This window comes from Vicugna pacos, chromosome 27 (assembly GCF_048564905.1).
Source record: "Vicugna pacos chromosome 27, VicPac4, whole genome shotgun sequence".
NCBI lineage: Eukaryota > Metazoa > Chordata > Mammalia > Artiodactyla > Camelidae > Vicugna > Vicugna pacos.
The window spans coordinates 16,502,625-16,517,864 of NC_133013.1; positions in this window are offsets into that span (position 1 = coordinate 16,502,625).

Here is a 15,240-nt window from a genome sequence, read left to right on the forward strand (position 1 = left end):
GCACTCAAGAATGTTCTTCTTCATGTGCCAAACTAGTTAACGTTCCTTGATTCTCCTTAAGCACCCTTTTCCAACTGGACTTCCCCCAAATGGAAGGTCTGCTGGCATTTACTTTTCCACCCTGCCTTACTCCCGGTATATTCAAGTTCTACTGACTTTTAAATGTGCAGCATCTTCTTACTCTGTCGCTTAATCCTGAGATCAAATCCTACACTGAATGAAGTCTGACCTTCCTGAAGAAACATTCCCTGACCATTCCAGGCTACCACGTTTTCTGACTCACCCTTAACATCTACTGCTTTGCTATTCATCCAGTATCATCATACCCTGCTTGTCTTCCCAAATGGATTTCAGGCATTTCCATAGTGTCCGTGACAAACTTTTTGGAAAATGTTCTATAGACAGAGTGTGTGCTCAATAAAAAACAGTTCACCAATAAAGAGAAATGTTATCAACAGAACTGAATCATAGGTTTGTAGAAGAATTAAAAAAAATTGTTGAGAGAAGACCTTACGTATCATTTTGTTGTATAATTGGGGAAACTGAAGTCCAGGGATGGGAACAGACAGGCGCAAGACGTAACATTTGTCCGATGGGAGAGCCAGGACTAGACTCCGGTTTTCTTATTTCTACTGTTTTTTTTTTCCCCACTAGAATATGAGGCTTACATGCCACAGATTCTTTTAATACAGAATCATCTTAGAAATGACTGCGTTCCCTCAGTTTGTTCACAGGAGGGCATGCAGGGATGAAAGAAGGGCAAGCCATCCCTCTCTTGTATTCAGGTCTAGAAAAGAGGCTCAGGAGAAGCGAACACCGTGCCTGCCCCCGAAGGAAACCAGCCCTATGGTAGCTGGCGCTCGGGTCCCCTGGGATACCTCCAAGGCTAGACAACTTCCATTAAACAGTTTGGATGAATTCAGAGGGTGTGTAAATTCCGGGCACAATTTCCCATAGACACCACTGCTCTGTCTCTCCTCGCACTCAGATTGCTGTGTAAAGTGCAAAGGGCTGGCCGGGAAAAACCAAGAGCAAATGGCCAGTCTCCTAGGCGGGCGTTCTCCCCTACCTCTGCCTGTTCCCAGAGCAGTCAGAGCCAGTCTCAGGTCCACACCGTATCTTCAGACTCAGACGCCAGCTGCCTCCCTGGCGAGAAAACTAGGCTCGCTGCTTTCAGGGATACCTTCGAAGTAGGGGAGGAAAGAGCTGACATTTATTGTCATGTTGCAAGCGACAGGACGTGAAGATGCATGATTTACAATGGGAGTCACGTGAGCCACTGTCTCTTCCTTATGGATCTCACCCATTACAATGGCATTTTTGTTCTGAATCCGCTGTCAAATGAACTAGGTGACCTTTAGCATCTGTCTTAAGCTCCCTGAATCTTGATGTTATTATTTTAAAAATTAAGATGTTGGGAAATACGAATACTGAGGTTTTTTCTGATTCTAAAACTGTGTGGTTTCAATACCTACCATGTACTCAGCACTATAGAGTTTAAGATATTTGTAAAGGCTTTTCACAATATCTCAGGCCATCCTCACTCCCTGTGAGCAGGGACCACAGGGATCATCAGCCCATCTCACAGATGAGGCTGTGGAGAAGGGAGGACCACAGCCTAGTAAGTAGCAGAACTGAAACCCAAATCTTCTGGGTAAGGAGTCAGTAAACCTCAGCCTACAGGCCAAATCTGGCTTGCTGCCTGTTTTTGTAAATAAATAAATTTTGATTGGAACAAACCCACACTCTTTTTTTTCACGTCTGTGTATATGTCTGTGCCTGCCTTTGCACACACTATAACACCAGAGCTGCACGGCCCGCTTGGCCTTTACAGAAAAGGCGTGTTCATCCCTATTTTAGAGCATCAGTTTGTGCTTTTCCACCGTAATATCTAGCTCCTAACTCTGGAAGACACCTCAGGCAATATATGTAACCAGACCTTTACCTCTCTTTTGTGGTCACCTACCTCCCAAGTCCTCACTGGTTTGGGAAAATCACTAGCAGAATGAAATGGAAGAATTAAATTCATGTGATTCAGAAATCAGCCTGTACATTATATATGTCCATTTTAAATGCAGTGGTGGAAAAAATCAAAAAAGGGGGGACAAGAAAGAAATCTTTAATAACTTACACACCCGCATGAGGAAAGAGAGATGCTACATGATGAAATGCTGATTGCATTGCTGTTATTAGGTGGTTTAGTACCAGCGACAATGAAACACATAAAGCCACAATCACTAGCCTGAAGCCCTTTAACTGAAGCAGAGCACACAGCTTACAAACAGAAGCAAGCTCTAGAAAAAATGGTGAAATCTCTGAGGTGTGATTGAATTTTCGGTTGTAAGCATTGAATAAGGATGCTCGCTTGGTGTCACAAACCCCACAGTCACAGAAACAGTCAGTTGACTGAGTATCACAGGGTTTTTCAATTTGGTGCACACATATGTGTGTGGTATTTCAATTGTTACAACTCCATTGCTTTTGTAACTGTTTTGAATTACTCACGAGACCACTTCTCAGCTCAAAATGAACATATGGGCATTTTTGCATGTTTCAAATCCTACTTTTGGAGTTATCCATGGGCTGAAAAACCTGAGCCTTTCTTTTTAAGTGTAAGCAAGGTATTTTGGAAGACTTCACACCAACAACGCAAGGGGAACAGCCTGCTGAGTCCCCATTGGGTCACAACCGTGAGAGCCACTCTGAAGATCTTTTCACACAATGGTCGGTTTCTAGTTGCTGGAAGCTGTCCAGTCATTCACTTGACAAAGACGAACCACTGTGAGTGCCCCACTGGATGAGGACAAGGAATTCATGAAAGAGGATCCTTGCTTTAATGATAACTAGGCATGATAAGGTAGTTCGTGAATCATTCATTCATTTGCCACTGCTTTACAGAGAGCCTGCTACATGCCAAGCACTCTGCCAGACACTGCAGACAGAATGGAAAGGTCTGGGGAGAAAGGTACTTCCCCACTTAATTAAGCTTACATGTTTCTAAATGTATGCAAGAATATACAACACATATAACTAATAAGGGAATCACACCTAGGTTATAAGAACTATAAGGACTATAAGGAAAAAATTAAAAAACCCAATAGAAAAATGGGCAAACTATGTAAAAAGACACTTTGTAAGAGAGTATATTCAAACAAGTAATAAATCTGGAAACAGATCTTCAACTCCATCAATCACCTGAAAACCTCAAGTTAAGACTACAATCTGATACCATTAGACATCCATTTTAGAATAGCTAAAATCAAAAAGCCAGAAATTACTAAGTGTTGGCAAGAACGTGGAACCACCGAAACTTTAATTCACTGCTAGTAAGGGTGTTGATTGCTAAAACCATCTTGGAAGACTGTCAGGCAGTATCAGCTGAAAAAGAAGACACCTCGTGACTTAACATTTCCTATGCACACCTGTATTTACCAAAAGACAGGAACTAGAATGTTCCAAGATGCACTGTTTGTAATGGTTCCAAATTGGAAACTATGTCCAAATACCTTTCAGGAATACACTGGGGAAAATAGATGGTGGGATTTTCACGCAATGGAATATTATATAGTCAAGAGAGTAAGTGATCCACAGCCCGCAATCTTATGGGTGCATTTCAAAATCATAATGTTGAATCAGGAAGACAACAGGAAGAAAAGATTAGTGACTGTGTGATTCTACGTATTTAAGACACACACATACAAAACCCTAATTTGTGATGCTGAAAGTTGGGCTGGATATACCCCTCTGAGTGGGTATAAAAAGGTTATAAGCAGAGGGACGTATCAGAGGACACTTCGGCATTGCTAACGCTTTCTTTCTTTCTTTGTGCACTGGTTACTTGAGGGGCATTTATCTTATGAAAACCTATTGAATGGAATACATATGAATTGTTTCATTAAAACTGCATATAAGACATTTCACAATAAAGAGTTAAAATAAACTCTGAAGCCAGTCATGGGAGGGTGCCCTCTCTTATCTGCAAGAAGCAGTCTCCCGGGATGATGTTTGCACTGAACTCTAACGATGGGAACGGTTTCAACCCACAGAAAGGGGAGGATGCATTGCAGGGATCAAAATATTCCTTTGCAGGATGAGTAGACCTGGGAAAAAAAATGGAGAAATCCATGGAGCATGAGATTTGTGGAAGAAGGATAAATAAAGCTAAAAGGTAGACCCAAGTCAGGATGTGGGGTGTCTGGATAGAGGCATTTGGCTTTTGTGAAATAGGCAGTGGGGAGCCATTGCGAGGCTCCAGGCAGGGCAGAGGTGATCAGCGCTGTGTTCAGGGAAGATACATTTGGCAGTTGAACTGTAGAATGAATTGGAAAGCTAAGAAACTGGGGGAAGGGAGACCAATTTGGATGTAATTGCAATTGTCTGCGTGGCACATAATTAGGTCTAAATTGGGGTGTAAGTGTGAGCTGAGGAGAGGAGCTGTGTGTAAGAGGCATTAGGGGAGACAAAGCAACTTATTGGATTCTTTTGTCGAGGGAGAGACAAGAGTCCAAGGAGGCCAGTCTGGGCGATTGGAAGATAAATCATGCCGTTAACTGAAAGAGATGAATTAGGATCTCTTCCTCCAGGGCAATGGCTGAGCATGGGTGGTTTTTTGTAACCACACACCAGATCTATTTTCTGGACACAGCAGCTCTGTGCAGCTCGACGTGGCATTTCAGGCCCCTCGGGAAGATGCCGTGGCACTTAGCCAGCCACCTACATATAAAATAGATTCTGCCTTTCTCATAGAATAGCAGCCACCCAGCTAAAAAAGCACACTTTCCAACCTTCTTTACCAATGAGGCTGGCAAGATGAGTGGGTTACAAAAACCAAACTAAACAACTTTGAGTCTGTACCTTACAGGGAAGTAGAATGACCCTCCCCCTTCTCTCCCTCATCCTGCTGGCTGAAATGCAGATGTGATGACAGTAGCTAGAGCAACTCTAGGACCGACGACTGTGAGCGGCAGCTCCAGGACAGGAGTGTTAGGGCAACAAGATAGAGGCAGCCTGAGTGCTCGACGCTGGTCCACTAATCTCCCCAGAAGTTCATGTGGCGGGGAAATAAATTCTTTCTCCTTCCCGTCACTGTGAGTTTGAGTTTCCCTCTGTTACTGTAGTTAAATTGATATCTTAGATAATTCGGATCTCAAGTTTGTGGTCTAGATCCCTACGATATTTTTCTTTATATTAAAATAATCATTTTCTGGAGGAAAGTTATAGGTCAGTGGTAGAGTGCATGCTAGCATGCATGAGGTCCTGGGTTCAATCTCTGGCACCTCCATTAAAAAAATTAAAAAATAAAAAAATAAACTTAATCTCCCCCCCCAAAAAAATAAATTAAAAAAGATAGACAGATACTTTAAAAAAATATATCATTTTCTGGGCAATTATTCCGTACTTGAGACTATACCAGGCACCAATGATAAAGCAATTCATGAGTACAGAACACACTCTGCAAACACCTAGGAACCTTCCTGAAAATACGTGACAGTGCCTCAAAAGGGCTTAACTAGAACAGAAATTGCCAAGTATGAAGCACTTCCAAAATGCACACACTGAGTTGGTACAAACATCTCAAGAATATGGTAAGCTAGGTCCTGTTTTTATCCCCATTTTACAGCTGAGGAAACTGAGTTACCTAGAAGTTAGAAGACATCCCCCAAGTGCTAAGCTAATGGCCATGTTTCTGTCTCCAAAGTCCACTATGAATGTCCCGACACTACAAAGAGCCTCACTGAATGAGCGCAGAGATAAACCAGTCTGTGTGTATCTATCACTCGCAAGCCCTTGAAGAGTTGGAGGCCAAGTCACAGAAGAAGAGCAATGATCCCTGTTTCATGGAATGCAGGCCTTTGCTTTGACTTCTCACAGTGAAGACCGATGGCTCCAGAAGCTCTCCCACTCGCCGCCCCAGAGAACTTGGTCCATGGCTGACTATTGGGAAGGATACCCTGAGTGAAGCAAGGCATAGGAGCAGGGGAGAAAACGCACAGAAGATTGTGCATGAGAGCATCTCTACCTGAAAATTAGTCATTTCCTCCTGGGTTTAGTGAATCAATTTAGAAAGCAACATAAAGAGAGAGGTGCTGAGACATCTGCGGGAATATCAAGTGTTGCTGGGATAGGACCATAGCCCACAAAAGAGATGAACTTGCTTGCAAGTCATTTTGATGCAAACCTGTTGAAGGATTTGTTCAACAAACTCTAATAGTAACAATGAATCGTTCTGTCTCTAGTGACACAATATGTTCAATCATGCTATGTGTCTGATAAAAGGAGACAAAGAAGTTAAGCAGCTGAAATTTTGGTTCATGATCATAAGTCAAGGAGCATGTTGTGGCTGGGGTGCAAGGGATTTGGGACTGCATGGCTGTGGAAGAAGATTCGTGGACGGCTGCTTTGAAGTTGGGCCACCATTCAAGTCAAGGTGGTGATGGATTTGATGTTTTGACCTAACCACAGAGTGAAAGATGGAAGGCTGATAAACTTGGAGTAAATCAGGGCTGGCATCAAACTCTAAAGGCACAGATGATTTCTGTGGCAGAAGGCACCGCAGCGGATAACCGAGGAGAAAGGACCCAAGAAACCAGAAAGGACCATTAGAAGGAGCCAGAACACATGGAATGAGCTAAAACAAATAGCAGTGAAAGACGCATCTCAGGTCTTTTTTTTTTTTTCTTTTTGCAAAGCCATCAAATGAGGCTAATGCCTCCTTAAAAGGCTCCTCTTGGAGAAAACCCTCAGAACCTGGTGGAAGTGTCCCTTCACCTTCTTGTTTGTCATCAGAGTAAAATACAAAGACAACGGAGACCCAGTATAATTTATAGCTTTTTATTTGGCTTTATAGAAATAAAAATTCATTTTCAGGTTAGTAAGTAACATGTTCGTCCTTGCTTTTCTTGTGAAATAATGGAGTAGATTTGGGCATTCTGCCCAATGACCAGGAATATAATTCCAAGCTCTTATTGTATCCATGAAAAATCCAATTCAAATTACAGCTTGTTTTCCTCTAACATAATTTGCCATAAATGTCTGTGTGCCGCTATCCAAGTAATATTCACAATCTAGTCTAAGCAAAAATATACAAATCAATAGTTGGATGTGTAATTGCAAAAGGCTTATTATTTTTAACCGCTCTTTCAGGATCCTTGAGAAATGACCAGAGAAAATGGTCCAGGGCCAGATCTTGCAAAGGGAAGCAGAGGCATTGTACTAAATTTTCCCCATCCCACTGCTCAGCAATTGAGAATTTTAGCAAGCAAACGACATTGTCTATGAACACACGTGATATGACACACACCACCTAGGCCAGTCATCACCCACACAATTTGGAAAACAGAGTAAGGTTAGGTGTTATATGAGGGCTGGAACATCAGCAGCATCAGATTATTGTAAAAATAGCATCGCCTTCTATTTATCTGGTGCCTTGCTCCTGCCAAGCTCATGATGCAGCCATAGCTTATTGTGATTTCTATTAATATATTATGTTCAAAGTCATGTTTCATGCACAGGTCATTATTGGCGTTCATTCTCACACAGCCTCAATCCGGGGCTACCTAAAATTAATCTTGTTTCAGAAGCAGAGATTCTGGGGATGAAATGCTATGGTCACACAATGCTGCTGGCACTTGGGGGATAAAAGCCAGATCCCAGTCTTGCATTATATCACAGCCGTGCAATGCTCCCAGTGCATGCTTACAGCAAGTCATCTGATGGCCCCACAGCGCTGACTCCGGGATGATAATGAGTCTACCTGTCCCACTGGCTGCCCCATCACCCATGACAGGGGAGACACCAGTAAGTTGGAGAGACAGAAGGGTGGGCTGGGATGTCATGTGCCCTTTGCATAGCATCTGGGCACGTTTCTGAGCCTTTCTGAGTCATGGTTTACTTATTCTTAAAGTGAAATTCATGTTTCACTAGGTCATCAAAATGATTAGTAATCGGTGACTTTCAGTCAATATAGCTCATACTGTTATGGGGAAAAAATGCAATTTTGGGGAAAAAAAATGAGGAATACTTGAATCCTACCGGTAGTTTAGAAAAAGGGATAGATTTTACCGTGGAGCTAAAGCAATAAATGAGAGGTCCATCATAACCACAATTCAAGTTTTCAAGGGAAATTCTTCAAATTTACACCTTACTTTTCCTCATTAGTTTGCTCTCTTCATCAGAAATAACATCTTCTAATTAAAACAAAAGAAATACTCCAGACCAGAAATAACTTGGGATGTGACATCGTGGGTGATCAGCCTCATCTAAAGTCCAGTCCCAAATGTACTGTCTACTCTGTTTAATTCTGTCACTTGTCCCCTTATAGCAGCATGCTCTCTCACGCTTCTAAGAATTTACAGAAGCCATTTCCTCTTCTTGAAATGCCCTTTGTCTCCACATTTGCCAGAACAACTCAAACCAGGCATTCTCCTCCTTGCACTGTTTATGATCCAAAAACGAAATTCAAACTTGCAAGAAAAAAAAATATCCCCCCAGCCTGTTGTTATCAAACCAAAAGATAGATTTGGAGAGGATGATTGTAGAAAGAGGAAAAGGAGGAGGGAGATTTGGAGGAGGGTGAGGACCAGGCACAGAGAGCAGAGAGGGAAAAGTGCTGTCCAATGACTGGTCTAGAGACGTTGGGGGCAGATGAGAACTTACAGAGGAAACGCGCCTGCTTCCCCAGGGGCCTGGAAAGAGCACGGAGCCTGTGCCCTCCCCCCGAGGAGGCTAGGTGGGGGCTCCGACATTCTGCCAAGCGTCCCCAGGAACCCGGAGCCTCCCCTACTGGCCTGGGCACCAAGCACATCAGACCTCACCAGTCTGGCCCGAAGACCGCCAGGCCGTTTAAGAAAGTCCTGCTGCAAGTAAGGGGCAACCTAAGTGTGAGGAGAGGGAGCCCACTGGGAAGTCCTGCGTAAGCAAGAAGAAAAAGGCTGAAAGCCAGATCCAGTCTTATTTCGGAGAATTCTTGCATCATTTTGTACTCGATTGATCTGAGGTGAAATTTCATCTCTCTTAAAATGCTGAGTTCCTAATGCCTTCTCTGTAGTAAATATTAATTTAATAAGTAAATGAGGATTCGTTTTTGTACAATTACTCCGCTAAGTTCCTGGGAAGTCTAAGTCAGAACACTCTTTGTCAATGTTCATAGCCTCCACGTATGTAAGTGTTATTTATCTAATCAATCCAAGGAGGAGGGTGCTGGTGTGGCCACATTTGGCCACCTCGGAATACATCAGGCCCTCGCTAAGGGCGGCTTTCCTAAGACAGAGTCCTCTGTAGTGTCCCACTCTGTATCCCGCCCATTTAACAATCTGAATCCTCTTCCATCAAGGCCAGTAACACCTCCTTCTTCCCCTCCCCCGTGTCAGGATGGAGGGCGTGAGAGGATCAGATCCTGCAGGAGTAAGACCGGAGTAGATGCCTCAAAGTGACTTCCTTTCTCCAGCCTCAGAGTGGTGATTTTCAAGAGAAGAACCACTAACCCTACCACATCTGCCCCTCCTCCCTCCCCTTATGCCCTCGTATCATTGCGGGGAAAATTAAGAGCAATATTTGGAAAGGGCGTGAGATTTGTGAGTGCTTCCAGCATATGCAGCAATTAGGGTAAGTATTAATAGTGCGTCTGTTAAAGTCGTTTATATTTCTCTGATTTTTTTTTCTTTCTATTCTTATGTAAATGATTCTTTTTTTTAAGGCCAGGCATTATATTATAAAAAAAGAGATGCAACAGAAGAGAGCATTTTATGCAAATGCTAAGGGATGCACAAGAGTTAATGAAAACAATTTATAATACGTTATAAATACGTTATAATACGTTAAGTTCTAAATCAACTGGTGTTTAATAAAAAAACAAAGCCTAGACAAATGTTCCTCATAAATCACTTTTGAGTTTACTTAGCATTCTTCTTCTTTACAATGTAACAGCTTCTTAGTTAAGCTAATGCAATGACTTACTAAAGAGTTGACAATGACTCCCTTGTGTATTACATGTGTCCCCTCTTCTGATGTTTCATTTTTTTCTGATTTTATATTGTCTCGGCCAATCTGGACAGCATGTGTGTGCAAGTGTGTGTGTGTGTGTGTGCACGCACATGCACACGCACAGAAAATTAATTTTCTGGGTAAGACAAATCTGTATCCATACTCTTGTAAAATAACTCTGGTTATCAGCTTAATTACCCAGGAGTTCAGGTTCAAGATCTGACAAGGATCCTGATTCTTTCATTTCTCTCTCACTCACGTGTTGACCATCAACAGGCACCACCAGCATGCCCTTAAAATGCAACCTAAAACCAACCATGTCTCCTCATCACCACCGCTTCCACCCTAGTCCACGTCAGCAACATCACACTGCTGGAATGTGTCAGAACGGTCTCCCTCCTTCGACGCTTGCTCTTTTATTTTCTAAACTCCATTGGGCAGACTGAGTGACGTGTAGAAAACAGGTAGCAGAATCCTTTCTTTTTCTTTTCTGTTATTACATACATAGTTCATTTTTTGATGTGATGCTATATTATAAAGAATGAGACACCACAGGAAGGAATCTAGGGTGTGGATAACTGCAGAGAGCATCACCCCACTAAAACAACAAGAAAAAGTCAGCTAAAGCATAAGACTACAACACTGTCTAAACTCATTGGATTGCTGAGGTCTCAGGGCAACCAAGGGAACTCAAAGCCCTGGAAGGGGATCCCTCCGCTCGCCACCTAAGGAGGGACGGAACGTACACGCATGGGAGAAGGATGGGTCTGCAATGCAAGCGGGAAGAAGGAATGAGTTGAGCTGTGAATGAATTTCCAAAGGCCAAGTGCAGGCGAGCCTATGAGTCCCGCATTCCCGGGAGCTGCAGGCAGAGGTGTGCATCCGCTCCCAAGCCCTTCTCCTGTGGGCCGCCACTGTACACAGTAAGGAAGTTTGGGGGCATGGTAGGAAACTGGAGAGAACTTATCAAAACAGTGCTGACACAGAGGAGAGAACAGGCTGCCATGGTTGGAAAGGCGAAGAGCCTGTGCTCCTGCTCAGAATCTTCTGTCTTCTGTCATATGAGCTAAAAGCCTTAAGCCAGAGAGGAAACAGCAGCCACGCTGTCATCCCCAGCGCACAGGTAAAGATGATTGTCATTGGGGGTGATAAGAAAGAAAAGGGCATTTATCCCTTCAGGACAGACATAAACTCTTCTGAGTCTAGAATTCTGATCAGTACTAATGGAGGTTTCCTACCATGAGGGGTGCAGCAGGAAACTCTTCCACACAAGACCCATCACAGATCCAAGACAGCGTTTGCCACCTGACCCGCAGAAGACGGGAGACATGCTAAGACCCTCCACCTTTAAGTCCAGGTACATAGAGCCTACCTAAGTGAAGAACCTACTTTGATGAGGTCGAAGTAGACCCTCTTCAATCAATAATATTATCCTGGCAAGCTAAGGCAACAAGCAAAAAGAGTAAGATATCTGGGAGACAGGAAAGATGATGGAGACAACAGAGACGAAGTGACCTGCATGTACAAAAATATTTACTATGTAGCCCATTATACAAAAGGTTTACCAACTTCTATCCTGTTCTCACCCAACTGATGAAGAAAAAAATAATAAGTACATTTTTAATATCAGAAATTTTGAAATAGGGGATTTAATTACAGATCATATAGATGCTAAAAGGATAACAGACAAAGCAAAAAAAAACCTTTATGTCACAAATTTGACAAATTAAGTGAAATAAACAAATCTCTTGGAAGTCACCAACTACCAAGCTTCCTCAAGAAGAAATGGATAACCTGAATAGTCATATATCTATTAAAGAAATAGATTGTGGCTAAAATCTTTCCCACCAAGAAAACATCAGACCCATATGTCTTCACTGGGGAATTCTACTGAAGAGTTAAGAAAGAAAGAACACCATTTCTACACAAGTTTTTCCAGAAAGCAAGAGCAGAAGAAGCATTTCCCAGCACATGTTATAAAGCCCGAATTAACCCTGAGACCGAAACAAAAACATTACACAAACAGAAATCTGCAGAGCAATATCTATTACAAACATAGGGACAGAAATCCTCAAAAACCATTAGGAAATTGAGTCCAGCAAGATCTTAAGAAGATAACACAACATGACCAACAAGAAAGGCAAATCTGGTTCAAAACAAGAAAATCAATTAGTGTAATTCACCATACTAATAGACAGACGTAAAATCACACAATCGTCTAACAGATGCAGAAAAAGCCTTTAACAAAATTTGACATTCGTTCATGATAAATACTCTCAGCAAACGAGGAGGGGAAGGGAACTTCCTCAGGGTAATAAAGGTTATCTACGAAGAAGCCTACAGCAAATATCACACTTATTAAGGAAAACTAACTGCTTTCCCCTTAGACTGACTCTACATTAAACTGTTTCTTTCTCCTCTGTTGGTTTAGCTAGTCTTACCAATTATTTTCTTTACAAATTCCTAACAGAAAGAAAGAAGGAAGTTTAAGTTAGAGGGATAAGTTAGAAATTCTTAAGTAGTGACATGGTAATAAAAAAGTAAAACTGATAAAAAAGAATAATAAGACATTGAGCATGCGCTTGAAAATGCCCTATGGCTATGTGTGCCGATTGTAATAAAGTGGGGCCGACAGAGATCTGACTTTAGGAGACAGGCGATCCGGGTGTGCTGGAGTTCCCTGGGACATTCTTTTGGTGAAAGGAGGATTTGATTGTAATGCAGAATAATAGAAAGGGCATTCCATCCATAATCTACAACCAAATGCGGTTCTTCTTATGGTCTCAAGAGGAAAATTCATCATTTTCTTAGAGAAACAGCACTGGGGTTAGGACTAACCAAAATAAACTTGGTGAAATCAGTCAAGAGCCCCAAAGTAACTGCTCTGTAGGGTTTTCCAGCCACAGAATCTGTCGTTAAAAGTACAAAAATGAATATGGTCCCATCCAGGCTTCTGCCCTCTCGGAAACCTCTTTATGGCCAGAGGTAAGAATTCAACACTGCCTTTGATCTTCTGGTTTGTAAAGTCCACAAAGAGCATGCAGAATGAACGACTGGCTCTATGTTAGCAGACCATACTTTCTGGGCCAAGATCTACTTTTTGCTAAACTCTGTCCAGGATAAACTTTTGGTCCATCAACCAGGCTAGACAAAGATCAAAGTTATGTTCACCATGCAGCTCTTTTTGTGCAAAAATATTTTGGGTTGCAGTATCACTAAGCTATTTCTAACTGACATAACTTACCTGAGGTTTCATTTTTTAAATCCCCCAAATCAAACAGAAAAAAAGCTTTCTAGGTTACAGGTACCTGTTTGCAAACAATAGACACTCACATGACCATATTCTGATAAAAGGTGACCCACAAGTCCTAACGCACCACCTTCTCCTGGCAAAGTGGTTGAGGCTAGCGCTCCCCACTAAGGGCTCAGGACTTGGGTAATGAACTTGGACAATGCTTTCTGAAAAAGAGTAAATTGAGAGACAGAGCTCAGTCTATCCATGAGAAAGGACACCAAGGTTCACAGTGGGTCTTCGTCACCATATTGATGACATTGGCAGTGAATGAATTCCAACAGAGAAGAGCAAATGTCACCAGAGGAGGTGTCACCAGAAGCCAAGATGGCCAAGAACCCCTTCTCGCACACACAACAGCTTGGGCTGAAACTTGAAGCAGGGGTCAGACAAGTTAGTGGGTGTGGCACGGGGTGGGCCGCGGCTCAGCAGTGAGGTTGTGTATAGTTTGTCTTTTTGATTTTCCGTATAGTCTGACATTTGACGTCTCAGAACCCTTTCTGTCTGGGGAGAGGTGGACCTCTCAAGGCTGGCCAGTTTTGAGACACAGCAAACAGAACAGCCTGAAGCATGTCTTTGATACTCCAACTAACCAGTCCAAAGCCACACCTCCTCTATCAGCTTGCACATCCTAGGAGGCAATCATCCCGGGGCCGGGCACCAGGCAACTAGAGCCTGACTCTACAGGTTAGAGACTACAGAAGTCACTCCAGTTAACCAGTCCTGAACTGTTTACCATGCCCTGTCTTGCCCTTCCCAAGGAAACCCTAATGAGGGCCTTCCCTGGCCCAGACTTTCCCTCACTCCTGAATTCTACCTCCTGACCGCCCTGAAGCTTACTCGTGTAGCCCTGCGTGGTGGACCGCGCCTTCTGTCTCTGGGCCCTGTGAGCATAATAAAGTTTTATTTTCCTGAGCCTCTCTCCTGTGTTTTCGCTCGAGACAGCACCTGACTTATCATCACACAAAAGAAAACAGAACAGATTACAGGACCTGGAGTCTGTGGGTGGGACTGAAAGAGCAATCAGGACCTTCTTTCTGCCTCCAAATTTCCATCAGTGCTTCCCTTAGGGGGACCCTCACAGGAAGCCTTCTGGCAGGAGTCAGGAAACACAGTTTACCTGGTCCCAGTGCCCCTCCCCAAGGCACTTCCAACATATAACAGAGCAGAGAGAGGCTTTAAAGGGTCCCGACAGCAAACAAGCAAATGACCCCAACATGATCAGGTCGCCTTGCAACTTAGCACTCTCTGAAATTATTCATGTATTTGCAGACTTACCTAATACCTGCCTCCCTCCCATAGGATAAAAGATCAGGAGATAACTCCTGTTTTCTCTGTGGCTTGGAGAGGGCCCAGAGGAAGCTGGTGCTCAGTACATGTTCAGTAAATGGATGAAGAAAACAGTCATGGATATTTGTAGCCTATTAAATAAAGAGATTTCTCATTTAAGTGAACTGTGCCTTACGATCATTTGTTCTCCTATCCTGGTTTAACTATTTTTACCTGTCATTCTCTACAAACTCCTAATAGAAAGGAAGAAGAAGAGATAAAGAAATAAAAGGAAAATAAAAAGGAAGAAAGGAAAGAAGGAAAAAAGATGTAATAACCTTTAATGAAAAAGAATATGAAAATGAATATATGTATGTACAAGCATGACTGGGGCTCTGTGCTGTGCGCCTGAAGCTGACACATTGTAACTGACTGTATTCCAATTAAAAATAAATAAATAAATAAATAAATAAATAAATAAGTATACCAAAAAAAAAAAAAAAGAAGAAGAAGAAGAAAGAAAGAAGAGACACTGCAGATATTGTCACATATCATTATTACTATTTGGGCTGAGTATCAATAAACTGAAAAACAAGTCAAAGTTTTAGTGACCAGAGGGCAAGCCAGTCTACCTGGGCCCCCCCACACAAGAAGGCCTTTCTTCACTCTTCCCAATGGGCACCAGTTCTAACGGCTGT